Raw genomic sequence first — 17,843 nt, forward strand, 5'->3', positions numbered from 1 at the left:
TGTTGTATACAAATATACATCGCAGCAGCAGCTAAAAACACTTCCAGAAAAAAAACAAGTTATTTTTAAAAATATGTTGCATGAAACGAGGCGCAGGGATGTGTTTTTCATCCACTGGTGAGTTTCTTGTTGCAGAATTCCCCTAAAATTTGCAAGTCATCATACCGAAAGCTTGAGAGGTCGTTATAGCATTGAATGATTAACGAGCGTCATCACGTGTAGGTTGTTCAGTTTACCTCTTTTGTATAATGTTTGGTAAGTTATCTTGTAAAGAGTCCTTGATTAATAATTTGTTAGTTGTCTTATTTTTTCCAAATGGGGCAAGAATGGTCATCTCAAAGCCATCATGCGCTCAGGCCCTGTGGGCGACTGATGTCTTTCAGAAAAAAATAGAGAAAAAACATTTTTTGTGGTTTGTGTAACAATGCCAATCCCTGTTTCCCCCTTGTCCAGCAATGAAAACCATTTAAATGTCTCCAATAGATCCTGTAGATGATCAGTTTTGAACAATTAGGTTTGCCAAGCCAAATTATGTTTGAGGATCAGCTGCCTTTGTGGTCCACGTTGCGCCCCAAGGTGCTTTGGCCTCGTTAACTCGTTTGTCTGTGTGTGAAACTGTGAATTCCACGAATCCTTTTATTAGCAAAGAGAGAACATATTTAACCGTTCATGGTCTTCACAGGCAGCCTATACGGTCTCCGACTCAGTGAATGAGACACTTGTTGGACATTTCTAAACAATGTTTTCTTCCATGACTATATCTGATTTGGGAAAAGTCTGGACTGAAATCCCAAAAGGAACTTTTTGACACTCATTTATTAGCATATCAGGGGCTTGTAAATACCAATTATCAAACGTTGGTAGATAACATCGTTAGATAATTAGCATTACTGTTAAATGTTAAAGTTGCTTTTACTTTTGGGCAAATTTTTGCACTTTGTTTACAAATACTGAAATTTAAGATTTAATATATAAATGGCGGTGGCCATCTTGCATTTTGATGTGGCAACCCAGTTGTCGATAGTGGCCTTTCTCAAGTCAAATAAGTGCCAGCAGTTACAGAACATCAGTCCCACTAAAACTAATTGAGTTGGTAAATTGGTGCCTGAGAACTGTGGGTGCAGTGATGTGTCTGAACCTGTTACACATGTAGTTGTAGGGGTTTATCTTTGGGAACGCACAATTCACTGCGTTTATCACATTATACCCTTTAAACAGAGAATTTTGTCACAGTCATAGTGCATTTTATATATATGCACTAGTAGTAATACAGCAGGGTTTCTACACATCCCCTGCTTTAAATTGTACCCATTTCCAGACTCAAATTTGTACGTTTTGTCAATTTTTGGCACAGAATCTACTCGTTTTCTGTAAATGTACCATACAGATTGTACGACGATGAATAGTGGAGAACAACTGCTGAGCCACAGGGATTAAACCCTCTTTGATGTAACATGAGGTTTATTTTGTAAAACTAGTTCAGAGTAAAATGAAACGCAGCACATCAGCTGGACAGTCTTGTGATTGACAAGTTACATTCTTAGGTGCAACATGTGCCAAACAGCCTGCTTTGATCCGACATGTTTAACCTTTAGTTTGCTCACAGTTTTACTGTGTCCACCCTTTACATCGTAGATTCATGGGGCGCACTCTGAGCTTTTTAAAATATCTTTCTGACATATAAATTTGTGGCTTTTAGAAAATAGATTAGGAAATCAAGTCTGTAAACATAAATACTTTCAGTGCTCTGTTTTTCCGTTTTAAACCAGACGTATACCGTAAAGTTATTTCCATACATTTTGACTAGAAACCTGCTATATGACTAGCGTTTTAACCACATAAAATGAAGTGTTTATCTCATTGGTAATTATTTGTTGGTCCTAATTATCAACAGCTCTGCTCATTTGTGCTAATTTGCTGTGGTATTTCGAGTGTTTTTGTTTTTATTTAGCCGATTGTTCCGTGTGTTTTTAATCTCACTCCAGTAGTGGCACTCCCAAAAGACAAAAATCGGACCTGCAACCAGACATCGAAGCCCTTCAGATAGTAAATTATCTTCGATGTCTCCTGCCACAGCTGCAGTCAGTTTGAACTCGCCTGTAGTAGAATCCTCCATAAACAAAAATAAAAGATAAATTTAAAAAATGGGGTGGGGGGTTTGGTTACAATGGTAAATATGGCCCCTTCCCAACTTTTTATATGAACCTCAAAAGGCGGACATTTAGTGTTCATCCGTTCATAAACTTTCTCTTGTCCCACCCATAACATCTCATCCGCTCAAGATAATTTAATAAAAACTTGAAACACTTCTGCAATGTCTTTAGATGAAGCGTCACATATAGCTGTCATCACGCCTAGCTGCAAGGTCAAGGTCACAAAGCAAGGTCAAATGTTGTACATGGACTGGGCTCGTCTAAGGCCATCACATCTGATCCGCTCAAGAGAATTAAATTAAACGATGCACATCTGGATCATCGCTAGACGAGAGGTCACTTACCCTTCTCATTACTCCCACTACAGCTTCAAGGTCAACAAGCAAGGTCAAACATCAAACGAGGTCTTTGCTCTTTCAGGCCACATCTTCTAATCTATTTTCTTGTTTTTCTTTTGGCTGCTCTCTTCTTCAGGGGTCACCACAGCAAATTCAATTCAAAAATACTTTATTAATCCCAAAGGGAAATTATTTGTTGTTGTAACTCATTATCCTCATTTCATTAAGAGATGTTATAGACGCTGATGCTGTAAACAGGAAGGATCTCTTGTAAAGGTCCATCCCACAGTGGATCCTAAGAAACTGGCTACAGATGCTGTCTGATCCGTCCACCCAGACTCGGCTGGCATCTCGGTTCCCCTCGGGCTGTAGGACCACCCAAATGCCGGGCAAAACTCCTCCCAGTGCGATGGCCACTCCTCCCAGCAGCCTGCCGAGCTCCTCGTCACTGCGGACAGCCAACTGTAGGTGCCGACTAACTAACTAAACTAACTCGCTCAAAGAGTTGGCAATTGTTTTTATGCCAGATGCCCTTCCTGACACACCCACAGACCACCGAGCTACCGCAGCCCTCCGTGTGGAGCAGAGTGCTGCCAATAGGGCACCCGGGAGAGCAGATGGTGGGGTTAAGGGCCTTTCTCAAGGGCCCAGAGTGGGGCAAGTGAGGGTGGAGGCAGGTTGTGGGTACTTCATTTTTCTCACCCACATTTTAATGTTATCGGTTTGGGGGATCAAACCGGCGACTTTCCGATCACATGCTCGCCTTCTCTAACCTCTGCACCACCACTCCCAATTTATCAAAACTTGATACACAAACGGTCACAAGACGAATTATGTACTCATCACCTCAGCTTCAAAGTCAAGGTCACAAAACAAGGTCTTTGCTTCTGATTCATTCAAACTTGATGCTCGTGTGCATCATCACTAGGCGAGGGGTCATGTACCCGTGTCATCATCCCTGTTACGAGGTCTTGGTCACAAAGCAAGGTCAAATGTCAAGCAAGGTCTTTGCTCTTCCAGGCATCAGTTTCTGATCCAAGATAGATTTGCAAAACGATGCGTAGATGCATCACCAGGTGCATTTTTTAGCAGATGTGTGAAATGATTTGCATTTTGATGTACAAGGTGGCATCGATCATTGTAATATTTCATTATGTGGCTTTGGCCGTACAAAAATTCAGGGGTGCTCTGCAGTGATCCCACATTGGTAATGGCTATCTTGTGTTGGTAATGGGATAAATGTTGCTTCTGTCGTGTGGCCACAAAACAAAAGCAACATTGCATCATTCCAGAGTCACAATTTATGAAAAATATGTTGCTCAATTTAAATTTTGTTTGGAAACAACGGTCCGTTGCTATAGATTGCTGCATTGTGTATGTTAGGGCATGTATTGGGCTGTTTGTGGTACTCGTGTTGATTTGTGTTACCGTTTCAACATATGATGTTATGAGATTCGCAAATCATTTGGTTTAATACATTTTACAAAATGTTGGACTTTTCCAAAATTGAGGTCGTTTAGACATTTCTTTGCAGATTTATTGTACTTAAAAAAAAAAAAAAAAAAAAAAAAAATACAAAGCAGTGGGTGGAGCTGATAAAAGGTGCTGAACATGATTAATAAGAAGGTGCTCATTGAAACAAGAAAGGGAGAGCTCCTATTCTTCACAACAGGCCCCAGAACAGTCTGGGTGAGTCAGGATTTCATTATCCTCCATCCCTCTGTGATGAGAGGAAGAAAGGCGGACGTGAGAGAAAGAAAGAGAGAGGGAGAAGAGAACAGAGGAGGGGAAATAAAAGAAAGAGGCGTTTGATAGAGCTGTGTGGAGACCGTGTGTGAATGAGCGAGTGAAGGGCAGCCATTGTCTTGCCTCGACCTCAATTTGGTACTGTACGCTCCTCTTTTTACTGCACTGTCTCGAGCCACAATGCCTCCTTTCTCCTCTTCTCTGCTCCCTCTCTCTTAAAGAAATAGGGGGATTAGGGCCCACTGAGGGGAACTTCGTGTCCAGATTGCCAACTATCATGACTCCTCAACATGTGACAGGAAGGCGACAAGATGCTCTATTTGTATACATTTTCCCTCCTATCTGAATTTTAGAAAGCTAAGACCAAAAAAGTGATTGCGATTTAATAGAAACGTGTTTTTGGACAGTCCGAGGAGGGAGGTGCAGGAGGTGAACGACACAAGGAGAGAATCCCCGAAACAAAACAGAGCGCAGCTGTACTTCCTGTTTACCCAGGCCTTGTGAGAAGCAGTGGGGAAGAACAGAGATTTCATTCATTTCATCTTTTTTACTTTCACTCACCCTCATCGTCCTCCCCCGTTCTCCTCCTGCACCGTTCTACGTTAATTCCCCATTAGCTCTCTTTCCTTGCAGCTTTTTCTCCTCTGTCATCTTGCTGATAAGCTGGACCGGACTCGGAAGGATGAGCTGGGCGAGGCGGTGTATGCTCTGTGTTAGGCTTGGGCTTGGTATGATTTTGGAAACAGCAATGATTATTAGACGTTTCGACTCGCAGCTGCTGTTACAGACAAGACCCATGGATATAACAAGGAAAGAAATAAATTGGAAAGAGTTAGAAATAAAGATGGCAGATTGTCAGATTGGGTGAACTTTTTTGGCAAGTTTGGGAACTTTTTCCCAAGGGAGTTTAGTTGTTTGGGAAATATACTGTAAATATTACAAAAAAAGTCTCATCCTTCGTTTTCTTTGCACCACCGGAACACAAAGCACACAAACACACGACTATTAGTGAGCTTAGATGTTTGACTTTGCTTTGATGGTCAGCAAGCTAACTGTAACTGTACGCCAAAGAAGACCTTGAAGCCACTGAGGGGGGGGGGAGTGCTGTAGGGAGAGCACCAGCACATCCCAGCTGTTTGTTCCACCCACCCAAACCGAGCCCTCCCTGACCTCTCTCTATGCAGTCGGACATCAGACTGCGATGCAGCAAAGGGTGCAGTTGATTAAAAGGCTTGTTGCTGTCGCTGCAGCAGTCCCCGTCGTATAGCCGACTGGCTGTGGACCAGGCTGTGGACCAGGCTGCAGTCAGCCCATTACGTGTTCTGCTAGTGTGACTATACGTGCTCAGATAAGGTGTCAAAATGTTTCAGTTGTTGCGCTGACTGTCCATGTATTTGCATTCAGCCATTAGGCTACTGTACAACTGATTCTCACTGAAAGGAAACGTAGCAGGGCTTCTTAATGTGAACAATGAATTTCATCCATCGTTCCATTTTTATACACCCGTCCAAAGGTGGAGCAGTATATGGTCTTTGTTTACCCCAAACTTTCTCTTGTCTGAACCATAACTTCTGATTTGCTCAAGATAATTTAACAAAACTTCTTGCGCATCATGAATAGACGGAGTGTCACATACACTTTCCGTCGTCCCAGCGTCAAGGTTACAAATCAAGGTCAATGTTAAAACAAGGTTTTTGCATGTCTGGGACATAACTTATGAGATATTTTAACAAAACCTCACACGTGTATATATAAAATCACTAGACATAATGTTGCATACATTTTTTCATTGCTCCAGCTTCAAGGTCAAGGTCACAAATCAAGGTCAACTGTTATACAAGGTATTTTCTTGTCCGGGCCATTGATATAGATTGTTGTATTGTTATATAACAGTTTGTAGACGAGCTTATAATGCAGTGTTTCCCCTACCATTATACAAGTGGGGCACCTCACCCCGTCAACAGAACTGAGCGACCCGCCCACCAGACAGCTCGCACCTCCACCCCCACCCCCCGCAGGCACTGCCGTAGCGCTAAGCTAGCAGCATGCAATACAGACGTGCTAGTTAAAATGCTAAAGGCAGCATGAGTGCTGCCTCTTCCCTCACGCTGTCAAACTTAGAAATCCATGATTGTTTTTTATATCTACAACTAATTAACTTTGTCCATCAAATTCAACATGGCAGCTATACGTCACTGATGGTAACCAAGACATCTCTTTATACAGTCGCCTCTTCCAGCTCTTCTGTGAGGACTCCAAGGTGTTCCCAGGTATAGTCTCCAGCATGTGCTGTCTTCCCCAGGGTCTCCTCTTGGACCCAGAAAACCTCTGTAGGGAGGTGTCCAGGGAACATCTTTACGAGATGCCTGAACCACCTCAACTGGCTCCTCCGGTTGTGGAGGAGTAGCAGCTGTACTCCGAGTCTCTCCCAGAGAACTGAACTTTTCATCCTAAGGAGTGTTCAGCTACTCTGCAGATAAAACCCATTTTGACCGCTTGTGTCTGAGCTCTTATGTTTTCGATCCCTACCCAAAGTTTGTGATCATAGGTGAGGGTAGGAACATAAATTGACAAGTTACCAGTGAGGTTCACCTTGCAGCTGAGCTCCCTCTTCACTACAACAGACTGGAACAGTGTGTGCAATACCGTGGACACTGCTCCGCTCGGTCAGTCAATCTTGCGCTCCATTCTTCCCTCACTCGTGAACAAAACCCCAACATACTTAAACTCCTCTACTCGAGGCAGCATCTCACCTTTAACTAGAGTTGCATTTGGGCTCAAATATCTGACCCGACCTGGCCCCAGCCTGTAGCAATCATTTCCGAACCCCACCCGATCTGACAAATTAACAGTAATTACAGGACCGAACCCGAACTAAATTATTAAGTAAGCTTTGAATGCTTATATAGTTATTAATGGTCGGTGGACGCACGGTTGAATAAAAGGGGCAGAAGATCGGAGCTGATGTGGTGTTTGGCCTTTCATGCCATCAAAGCACATTAAATCCCTGCTTCTGCCTGCATTCTGCATTATTCAGGCATGGACCCTGCTCTGACATGTCTGCTTTGGGATCTCACCTGTTTGGGTCGTCGGCCGCGCGCGTCCACTGAGTACAGCGGATGAATGTCCATTTGGGCGATGGATCTCTTCCTGACAGTATAGTCCCATCTGAAGCTTAACTGAACTTTATTTGACCTTTTTCAAGGCCGGTCATCTCGCTATCAAATGGCCGTGTGCGGCTGGTGATTGTATGGCAGGCCATGTTTCCATGTAATTGGATTGTCAGCCTTGCACGTCCTCTGACACAATCAAAAGCCCGACACCGACCCAGCCCGTCCATCCAACACATTATCACAGCCCAGCCCAAATTCGGGTTGGGCAAGGCCGGGCTTTGGGCCCGGGTTAGAAATGACCGTTCTACCCCCCAACCCAAAGAGGGCAATTCAAATTAATTTTACTGATATGGAGCTAAAATACGGTGCAGAAGTAGCTGTGAGTCAACCACAACGTTTACTCAGAACGTGAGCACGAGATTGCGCACACAGCGCTTTCTCAACATAAAATGATCTTAATATAAAGCTCTGGCATGGACTTTTTTCCAAGGAACACTAGCTTTTTGTTGTCATCTGTTCTTAGAAGTTCAAAAACCCAGAACTTAAATGAAGAGATGCAGCTCACCGTTTGTTTTCACATTGAGTGTAGACAATTGATGCAGCCTCTTACTGCAGTCAAGTAAAGCTGTTTTTGTTGAGCATACGCGCATAAACGTAGATAATGTCTTTTTGTAAACCGTGACAAGGAAAACAGCTCTGCATGCTCTGAAACGTTCCTTTAATTCTCTTATTTAAATTTCTGGGAAATTGTCTTTTTATTCCTGGTAGAAACGGATGACCTCAGACTCTCGTTCTGAATGCGAGACCTTGTACCTCTCCAGCAGCATACCGCATGCTTGTTTACAGTGTGCTTTAGCATTGGATCCGTTTTATTTATGCAGATTATTTTAGAGCACCACGGTATTGTAGAGAGCAAAGATTCGTCCCTTAAACTGAAAAAACTACAGCAAGTGTCCTCACTGCTGCTCCTCTGCTGACCCCACGTTCTGACCTTACTGAAGAGGGCGACCAAGGCTGCATGTGCTGGCCTTTTTTCTTGCACTGTTAATCTCTTAAAAAACATGTTAGCCGTTTGTCGCTGAAAGGTTAGCTCATGGAGTCCGTTTTGGAATAGTTCCTCCCAAATGTTAATGAGTTTTTGCTGGAATACAAAAAGACAACAACAACAAAAAAAGAACTTGCTTTAACTAGATGAATTGCATTTCCTGTGAAAATGCAGTGTGAATGCTTATTGCAGAATAACTTGCTGATAAACAGCTGAAATAAGAAACGTTCTGAAACGTAGCTGAAATTAAAGAACAAGCTTATATTAGCAGAAGAAAGGGGAAAGAACATGTTTGCTGAACTATGTTTAAATAAGCAGAAATGAGCACAGAAATTATGAAATTAGCTGAAAAAGGCAGAAATTAGCAAAAGAATAGCTGAAAAGTAGCTGGAAATACAAAAGCTTAAACTACCAGAAGGAAGCGGAAAGAACTGAAATGAGCTTTAGAAAAGTGGAATTAGCTGAAAAAGCTAAAATTAGCATCAAAAGAGCTAACTGGAAGCTGAAAGATCAGAAAAAGTTGAAAGGAGCATAAACAGAAATCAGCATAAAGAAGTTAATTAGACTGAAAGTAGCAGAAATAACAATGAAAAACTTGAATTTATTTGAGCTGCTGTATAACAGCTGCATAAAGCTGTTTATTTAAGAGAAACATCTGACATGAGCTAAAAATGCTAAAAAGCTAGCTAAAAAGGTAGAACAAGCTTAAATAGCATAAAAAGCATAAAAAGCACATTTGCCCGATTATGCTGAAAGAAGCAAAAATGAGCATAAAAATGAGGAAATTATCTGGAAAAAGCTGAAATTAGCCACACACAAAAAAACAGCTGAAAAGTAGCTCAAACAGCAATAAAAGAAGCTTAAGTTACCAGAAGGAAGTGGAGAGAGAACATTTTACTCAATTAGGCTGAAACAAGTTGAAATGAGTGCAAAAAACGTGGCATTCACAGAAAAAGCTAAAATGAGCATAAAAACAAATTGTAGCTGAAATAGCAAAAAAGGCTGAAACTTGCATATGTATGCTGAAAGGAGCATAAGCTGAAATTAGCAGAAAGAAGTTAGAAGAAGCACAAAAGTGTTGTAGTTAGCAGAAATAATCTTAAATGATCACAAAACAGCTGAAATTGGCTGAAAGTAGCTGAAAAAGGTTTGAATTTGCACAAGGAAGCTGAAATAAGTTGAAGCAGGACAAAATGTGAAAGGATCAGTAAAGTGTTGTAAACAGATCTAAAGATTTGAAGGATGTAAAACGAGCTCAATTCATTTTCTATGGAGGAAAAAAAATGTCAGAAAAGGCTAAAATTTTCAAAAAGCTAAAGTTGCAGCAATACCAAAAGTCATAGCATCCTTCTGAATGAGCTGAACTTTTTGATAAATGATTTGTTGAAATAGCACAAAAATTATGGAATGAGAAAGATGCCGACAACTGTACGGAAGAAAAACGGATCTCGATAGAGTGAATGCTTCATAAACATTCAGACAATTATTTTAAACACTGTCCAAGTCCCTCGAGCCCAACAGGAAAAATAATGTTTTATCCAACCTTGTGTCTTCGAAACTTCATTAAAGTTGAAGAAAAAAAGCACTATTCGTTTTCAGGCATTATTGTTTCAAAATAATTTTTGCCACATAAAATCTGAAAGCCACAACGGTAATACACAGACAAAAGATTTGCGATTGTGTTCCTAATTATGCGGCGCTCAGTTCCAACTGAACGCTTTGAATTACCGTCAAAGAATAAAAAACATCTTTAAAAGGGTTACCTTCAAATTCGTTAGCGGTTTCTTTTCAGGCAGAAGTTTGTTGCATTCCCAAACACTCCTTTGGACTTTTAATTACAATTTGTTTTGATTAAGCATGTAAATGCACCATCCTTGATGGTGACCTTTGTTAGTGTGGCCTTCTTTTGGCTAAAAAGACGAAGAAGAAGAAACACTCTTGAGTTTCCATTTATGAAATGAAGATTGAAGATTAAACAACAGGAGGGAGCCATTAATTTTGTCAGGGAATTAAAGCACCATCAATCTCACTTAATCACCTTTCTAATATCTCCTCAGATGCTGGTACAAAGCTCAAGGTTAACATGGTTTGTTTTGTGAAAGCAACAGAGGGGGGAGAAGAGGAACAGACATTCAGTGTGGATGCATGAAGCATGCTTTGGATCCCACTGTCCACCAGTTGGACGGAGATTACAAAAAACTGTGCCGTGTTGGTGGGAGGGCCGAGCCAGGAGGTTGATGTAGACAGAAATGACAGCCATTGTTTGGTCTGTAATTATCTCTGTCTGCTTATTTGCCCGCTCATTTCCTGTGGAGACGGAGAGGGGGGACCAAGGAGAGAGGTGCCAGTGGTTTCTCTGCTGCTGCTGTTTCTAACAGGTGGTTCAGTTTGTCCTTGATGACCAGAGTATTTGTTTTTCTACTTTGTCTCTTTGTTTATGGCTTTGGTAGATTATGAAAAATATTATCTATCCAATGCAAACATAAGCCTTCGTACGTACATAATTGTCATTTAATTATTGCTCACTGCCATGAAAAGTGGGCGATTATTTAATTGCCTCTGTCTGTTCATTTGTCCAACACGTTTTATTAAAGCTGTCAGAAAGGAAGCGTTGGATGCACAACTGCTTTACTTTTGGAGCCTGCCTGATTCAAGATGGTCACCACAGCTCATTGACTTTTACCAGTTATGTTGTATGGTCTGGAGACAGAGACATGGAGAAAAAGACAAGATAAAGAACTGGAAGTGGCAGAAATGAAGATATCCAGGTTCTCCCTGGAAGTGACAAGGATGGATAAGATAAGGAATGAGATCATCAGAGGTACAGCACAGGTTGAACAACTGGGTGATGAAGTTAAATAGGCTAGACTGAGATGGTTTGGGCATGTCCAGTGTAGGGACAGTGGGTATACTGGTAGAAGGATGTTAGAAAGAAGGATGTTAGAAATGCAGCTGGCCAAAGAGGAGATATATGGATGCAGTTAGAAGACATGGAGGTAGTTGGAGTGAGGACAGAGTGAGATGAAGGAGGATGACTTACTGTGGAGATCCCTGAAGAAGAACTGAAAGAAGATGAGTTATTAATTCAAGGATTCAAGATTCAAGGTTCAAGGTTATAGAATTGTGCCGCTCGAGGTGGCTGCATGTTGGAGCTGCTCCGTTACTTTCACTCTGAGATTTTTGCTTTTGGAAACTTTAATTCCTTTTTTTCTGGATGTGAATCACTTTTTTTTTTTGGATGATTGTTTCCTCTGGTGTTGAATGCTGTGCAGCTGGAAGGATTTTTACTGAAACTTTTTTAGTTTTGGGCATTTGTTATGATGCGTAACCATGGCAACAAGGCAGTTTTCTACAACTAACAGAAGCTGATCTGAAAAGATCTGAAAAGATCATGATCTGAATGATCTGAAAAAAACATCTGAAAAGCTCAAATAATATCTCAACTACATTCCCAAATCTCAAATGAGTTGAAAGGATGTTCTGTGGATGCATTCTCATCTACCTGCCAGCTGTGCTCGAGTGCCTGACCACTGAGATCCTAGAACCAGCAGGAAACAACTCATGACAGTGGAAGGACAGGATCGTCCCTCGGCACCTACAGTTGGCTGTCCACAGCAACGAGGAGCTCGGCAGACTGCTGGGAGGAGTGGCCATCGCTCTGGGAGGAGTTCTGCCCAGCATTCGGGTGGTCCTACAGCCCAGAGGAACCAAGAGGCCAGCCGAGTCTGGGTGGACGGATCGGACGGCATCTGCAGCCAGTTTCTTAGGATCCGATGACTCAAATTTACTTCCCCCTGAGGCACAGTGCTGCCTCTTCTAGACTGCCTGGCTGCCATCAGGGACTGGACGGCTTTAAATTTCTTAAGTTTTAATGAGAAGAAGTCTGAAGTCATATTTCCTCCTAATGGCACGATCAAGAGCCACAGTATCGATATTTTCTCTCCAGCCCCGTTAGAGAACTTGAAAATTATTACACTTGAAAATTATTATGATTGAAATAATTGTTTGAAAAAAGGGGCAGATATAAGATTTTTTCTTCTTTCTGCTGCCTTTCATTTGAAATCTTTTGTATCTTTTTTTTTTATATCGTTATGGAATTGTTTTGTACTTTTTTAAAATGAATAAACTTTATACCATACCATACCATAGAGAAACAAAGAGTCACAAATTTGGGAGTGATAATGGACCCTTCCATGAAACTTTACAGTCGTGTAAACATGATTGTTAATTCCTTGTTTTTTCAGCTGAGACAACTGTCTGAACTGAAACCCATACTTTTCATAAAATAACCTGGAGAGAGTAATTCATGCGTTCATAACATCCAGGCTCGATTACTGCAATGGGCTTCTGTTTGGAATGAATCAGACCTCCATTGCACGACTACAACTGGTCCAAATTGTTGCAGCCCGATTTTTAACTGGTACAGGCCATAGAGAGCACATTACACCAGTTTTGGCCTCCCTGCACTGGTTACCAGTTCACCTTCGAATTCAGTTCAAAATACTCTCGTATGTTTTTAAATCTTTGAACAGTTCTGCCCCCTCTTATCTCACTGATCTTCTGCAGCCATATGTCCCACCGTGCTCTTTGAGGTCAGATGATCAGATGCTTCTTTCAGTTCCGTTTTAAGCTCAGAGGTGACGGGGCTTTCTCTGTTGCAGGTCCAAGACTGTGGAATGAGTTACCACTGCATGTCAGGCAGTTCCCTTCTCTGACTGTTTTTAAGTCTCGTCTGAAAACTCACTTTTATCCTTTGACTTTTGACACTGTGATTTGTTTTGAACCCGTCTGTATTCCACAGTGTTAGCCATTTCTTCTGCTATTCGTATCTATATTTTTATTTTACTTTGTTTTATTTTTTGCTGTGTGCTTTGCTCGTGTGTTTTTTTTCTGTACAGCACTTTGCTGTTTTAAGTGCTTTATAAATAAAGTGGCATGGTATGGTAATAATCTCATGAACCATTGATCAGATTTTAATAAAACTAACAAAGTTTACACAAGTGAACTGGTCTCTCTTGTAAATGAGTCTTCGAGGCTCAGTGGGAACTAACCTGTAAAAATCAAGGTCTAACAAAAAATAATACTTTTGGATTATTTCTACATTTGACATATTCATACTTAGTTACATGATTTTGACAACTTATTTTTTCAACTTCTCTAAATGTAAAAAAATAACAAACATTGAACTTATATAAAAAGTGAGCTTTAAGTTGAAATGCTTTATCAACTTCCTGACTCTTTAAAGTTGGTGTGACATTTCTTCTTTTAAAAACACTTTTCGAACAGCTTACCTAATGTGACACATTAACTTGTGTACAGTAAAATGTCTCCCATCTGCCGAGGTGTAAAGAAAGTTTTTTCTTGTTTTTAATCTGTGCTACATCGATCACATCTTTTGAGTTTGATGCCACAACCGCTTTAGGGATTTTGTCATAAACTTCTTTTTTTTTTTTTGTTTTTCTCAGTTATCTACAGATGGTCTTTCCTTCAGGACTTGATCAGCACCTGTTGACAAACACTGAAACAAACATCTGAGTGTGGAAGGTTAGAGTCAGACACGTGATAATCCACACTAGCTGGCTGAAACCTGCGATTCTCGAGCTAAAGAACGACAGAAACCATGTGAAGCTACATAAAAATGGCTCCTGAACACAGATGGGGATGATTGATTTAATGTTTGAGGGAAAGCAGGCAAGACTAAATTAGTTGGTTCTTTATACATCGTCATTGAACAAAAATAATTTTTTCCCCCAGACTCTTGAGAACCTTAAATTTAGGTTCTAATCCTTGAGCAAGAAAGGGGTGATTGGAAACACCATCGCATGTTGTGAGCACGCCAACTTGAAAAATAGTTGGGGCACCAACTTTCATCTTGGTGTGTGACTGCATCTAAGAAAAGTTCGTTTTTAAGATGCGGTTGCCACTTCAAAATCCAAGATGGCCACCATCATATTTATGCAAACTGGACACCCCTTTTGTTTGAGGAAACTATGCTTTTCATTTTTTATATTTCTCAAAAGTATAATTTCCTGAAATGATTGGGGTAGCCCATGTGGTGTTTAAAGCTTAATTTCTGGTGGCCAAGGCCACCATTGGCCACCCCTTGGCTCTGCCACTGCACCTGGATCACCAGGATCCGTCACGCTGCGTCGCCTCAAACAAGAAAATAAATAAAAAAAAACTCCTGTTCTTCTAGTCCTGGGCCGCACAAAATGGCCCCGAGGTCTGCAAAAAGCCTATGAGCTGCACTAGGACACCCCTGTCCCGAAAGAACAGATCTCATTTGATCAATGCTCAGCGTATGTGTTGGGGATAACTCTCAGCTACTGCCACACCAACGTTTAGCACAGTAGATGTAAAACTGGCTCAGTTGTGTATTTTTGTGGGGTTTTGTTAAGATCAGCCGTCTGTGATGACCATCTTCATGTTCACCCCAGAAGTTACAGATCTGTCTACAAATTGACCAGTGGTCTTTAATTTATTTTGCTAACAGACACACAATCAAACATAGTCTGGCTTTGCCTTTTGGCAGTGGGTGATGACTTTAAGGTTTTTGATTTTTAATCATTTGAATTATTCTGTGGAACAAGACTCGAATGATGATGACTTTTCGTACCACCGACTCCGAGCCGAACATCAAGTCCGAAACATCAACCTGAAATCTGTTTGTGCTACAGCTGAAACTCTCAAATGACCCGAGCTCTTGTTTGTGCGTTTGCTTATGCACATCTAATTACACACATCTGACCAGCAGCACGTGACGACGGAAAGAATCGCCATTGAATTTCCCCAATAAAGTGTTTTATTAAAAAAGACAAACAGGCTTTTCTTTGTTGCTTATTAGGTTTGTCGTTTTCAGCCTGTGTCTTCTGGGGGAGTGAATAATAAGGAATGGTGCGCTCACAGGATAATCACACACAAAGCATCACACGCCAGACCTCACACACACACACACGGGCGCACATGTTTGAGGACCTCGAGTAAGCAGCGCCCGAACCATTAACAGCGTTGCACCTTCACGCTGTTTGCTGCTCAGAGGATGGGGATTTGCATTTACTCACATCTAGCTTTACTTCTTTAAAATATATGTTTTAACAAATCTAAGGTGCACAAACACAAACGGTAAAGCAGCGTGTCGATAGCCATCTCTCTCGCTCTCTCTCTCTCTCTGCTCCTCTCTCCGGGAGTCCGGTGAGGCCTGGCCTAATTGAGCTGGCCTCAGGAAGCCCATCATTAGCCCCGCTGCTCCGGTCACACATGGCCACCAGATGTGGGTCCAGCCACAGCGGAACGCAGAGAGTGCCACTCTTTTATTCTGTTCTGCCTCTCTGTCTCCATCTGTCTCTCTGTCAGCCCTCAGCCTTAATAAACTGGCCTTTGTCTGCATACCGTCATTGTGTTCGAAGTCTACCGCAGCCGTCCATAGGCGAAGTCATCGGAGCCTGAATGTGATGCTTTGTGCTGACAATAGACAGAAACAGGAGAGGGATAGTGAGGGACGGGGTGCAGAGGGTAACCCGAGAGCTTCGAGATGAACTCTCTGGAATTTTTATGGCCTTTTCCCCCCGTTTTTGCCCAACTTTTTAAAACTGGATGTTTTGTGGGCACAAAATGTACATTTTATATCTCTCACAGTGTTCGTATCTGGATGATTGTGCATACGTTTGATTTCTAAAATAAAATAAAGGTAACTATAGTTCGTCTACAGTGAGCTCAAGCTCGACAAAGCATGCATTCATCTGACACTTTCAGCTTTGACAAAGTCTGTATTGAGGACTTACCTCATGTTGAAGGTAATTTTCTGCGGTTAAACTGATTTAAAAAGTTCATGGGAGTTATTTCTGATTAGTTAACATCTTATCTGCAGAGGACAGCAATCAAGAGTATAATGAGTTTGGACAAACAAAGTCCATGCTCAATAATCCAGGTATACAATCCAACAATTCTCAGTCAGGTCATCTGGACAGTGTCTTTTTTTGTTTGTTTGTGCTGAAACATTTCACCTTCCATCCAGAAGGCTTCATCAGTCAAGGAAACACACAACACAAAACTGATTCTTCCCACAACAGCTTACTCCAAAGTGGAACAAACCAGTTATGTTGGTGCTAAGATGGTCTCTTTGGCACGCACCCTCCTCCGGTGCCGGCTCTCTTCCTCGTCGACAGTCATGTCAAACTGGTTCAAAACCAACAATGTCCATGCTCAATAATCCAGGTATACAATCCGACTGTTCTCTTCTGGATGGAAGGTGAAACATTTCAGCACAAAAAAAAAAGAAACTGTCCAGATGACCTGACTGAGAATTGATGGAGTTTGGGCGACATTTTATCCAAAGAATAAATGCGAAACATTACTACCACCCCAGATTTAAGCTCAATATCTGTAAATTTAATTGAGTTATAGCCATTTTTGTGTTTGCTAAGGTTGATTAGAGGCGGTAGCCATCTTGAATTGGGTTGACTACAGCTATATTTTAATAGTTTAGTCCAGGGGTCTGCAACCTGTGGCTCTGGGTTCATATGCAGCTCTTTAGTCTTTCATCTGTGGCCCTTTGTATATTTGATCATAACAAACATGATACTGTATTTAAGTTTTTCTTTACACCCACAACAGAAGAGGTGAGTTTTAGCACTTTTTTTTGTGTAAATTTTCTGTAAATTTGTGAAAGGTACTACTAGTACAAGGAGCGAAACATGTTGATTACATTTAGTTACTTCATTTATCCAACCTCCAGGCTTACAGCGGGATATTTCCCTCAAAAAAATTTAATTAAACAAAAGAATAACTTGTCCAGCAAAATGTAAAAATTTTCTGCATACTTTAAATTTATGTTTTATTACTACAAAGTAGTATACTTATTTTTAAGTAAGAAAAAAAAAAAGGCTCACATAAGCCTGCAGGGACTCGGTATAAACAGTGTTTTCCCAACATTTGGTCTTTCCTTTTACCCTAAAATGTCAAAATATCAATAAAAGTATAAATTCATTATGTATTTTTAGTTTTATAAGTGGCCATAAAAGCCCTCCTCCTTAAAGTGGCCCATGGGCCACTAGTTGAGGAGCAGGTTTTGTGGCTCCAGACATTTTATTTAGTGAGCAGAAATGGCTCTTTCAATCAAAAAGGTTGCAGACCTCTGGTTTAGTCAAATTAGTTTGTCAAAAGTTGTCAAAGTACATTTTATAGTTTGTCCATCAAGAGACAGACATGGTACAGTTTGGTTTTAACTTTCTCTTGTCCAGCCCATAACTTCTGATCCACTCAAGATAATTTAATAAAACTTCATACACATATGCACCACCTTGTGTCACTTAAATTTTCCTTCACTCCAGCTTCAAGGTCAGGGTCACAAATCAAGGTCAAAATAAAACAAGGTATTTGTCCACACCTTAATTTCTGATCAGCCCATTGTAGCTGGAGTGAAGGAAAATTTAAGTGACACAAGGTGGTG

Source organism: Nematolebias whitei, chromosome 22 (genome assembly GCF_014905685.2).
Source record: "Nematolebias whitei isolate Nwh7 chromosome 22, NemWhi1, whole genome shotgun sequence".
Lineage (NCBI taxonomy): Eukaryota > Metazoa > Chordata > Actinopteri > Cyprinodontiformes > Rivulidae > Nematolebias > Nematolebias whitei.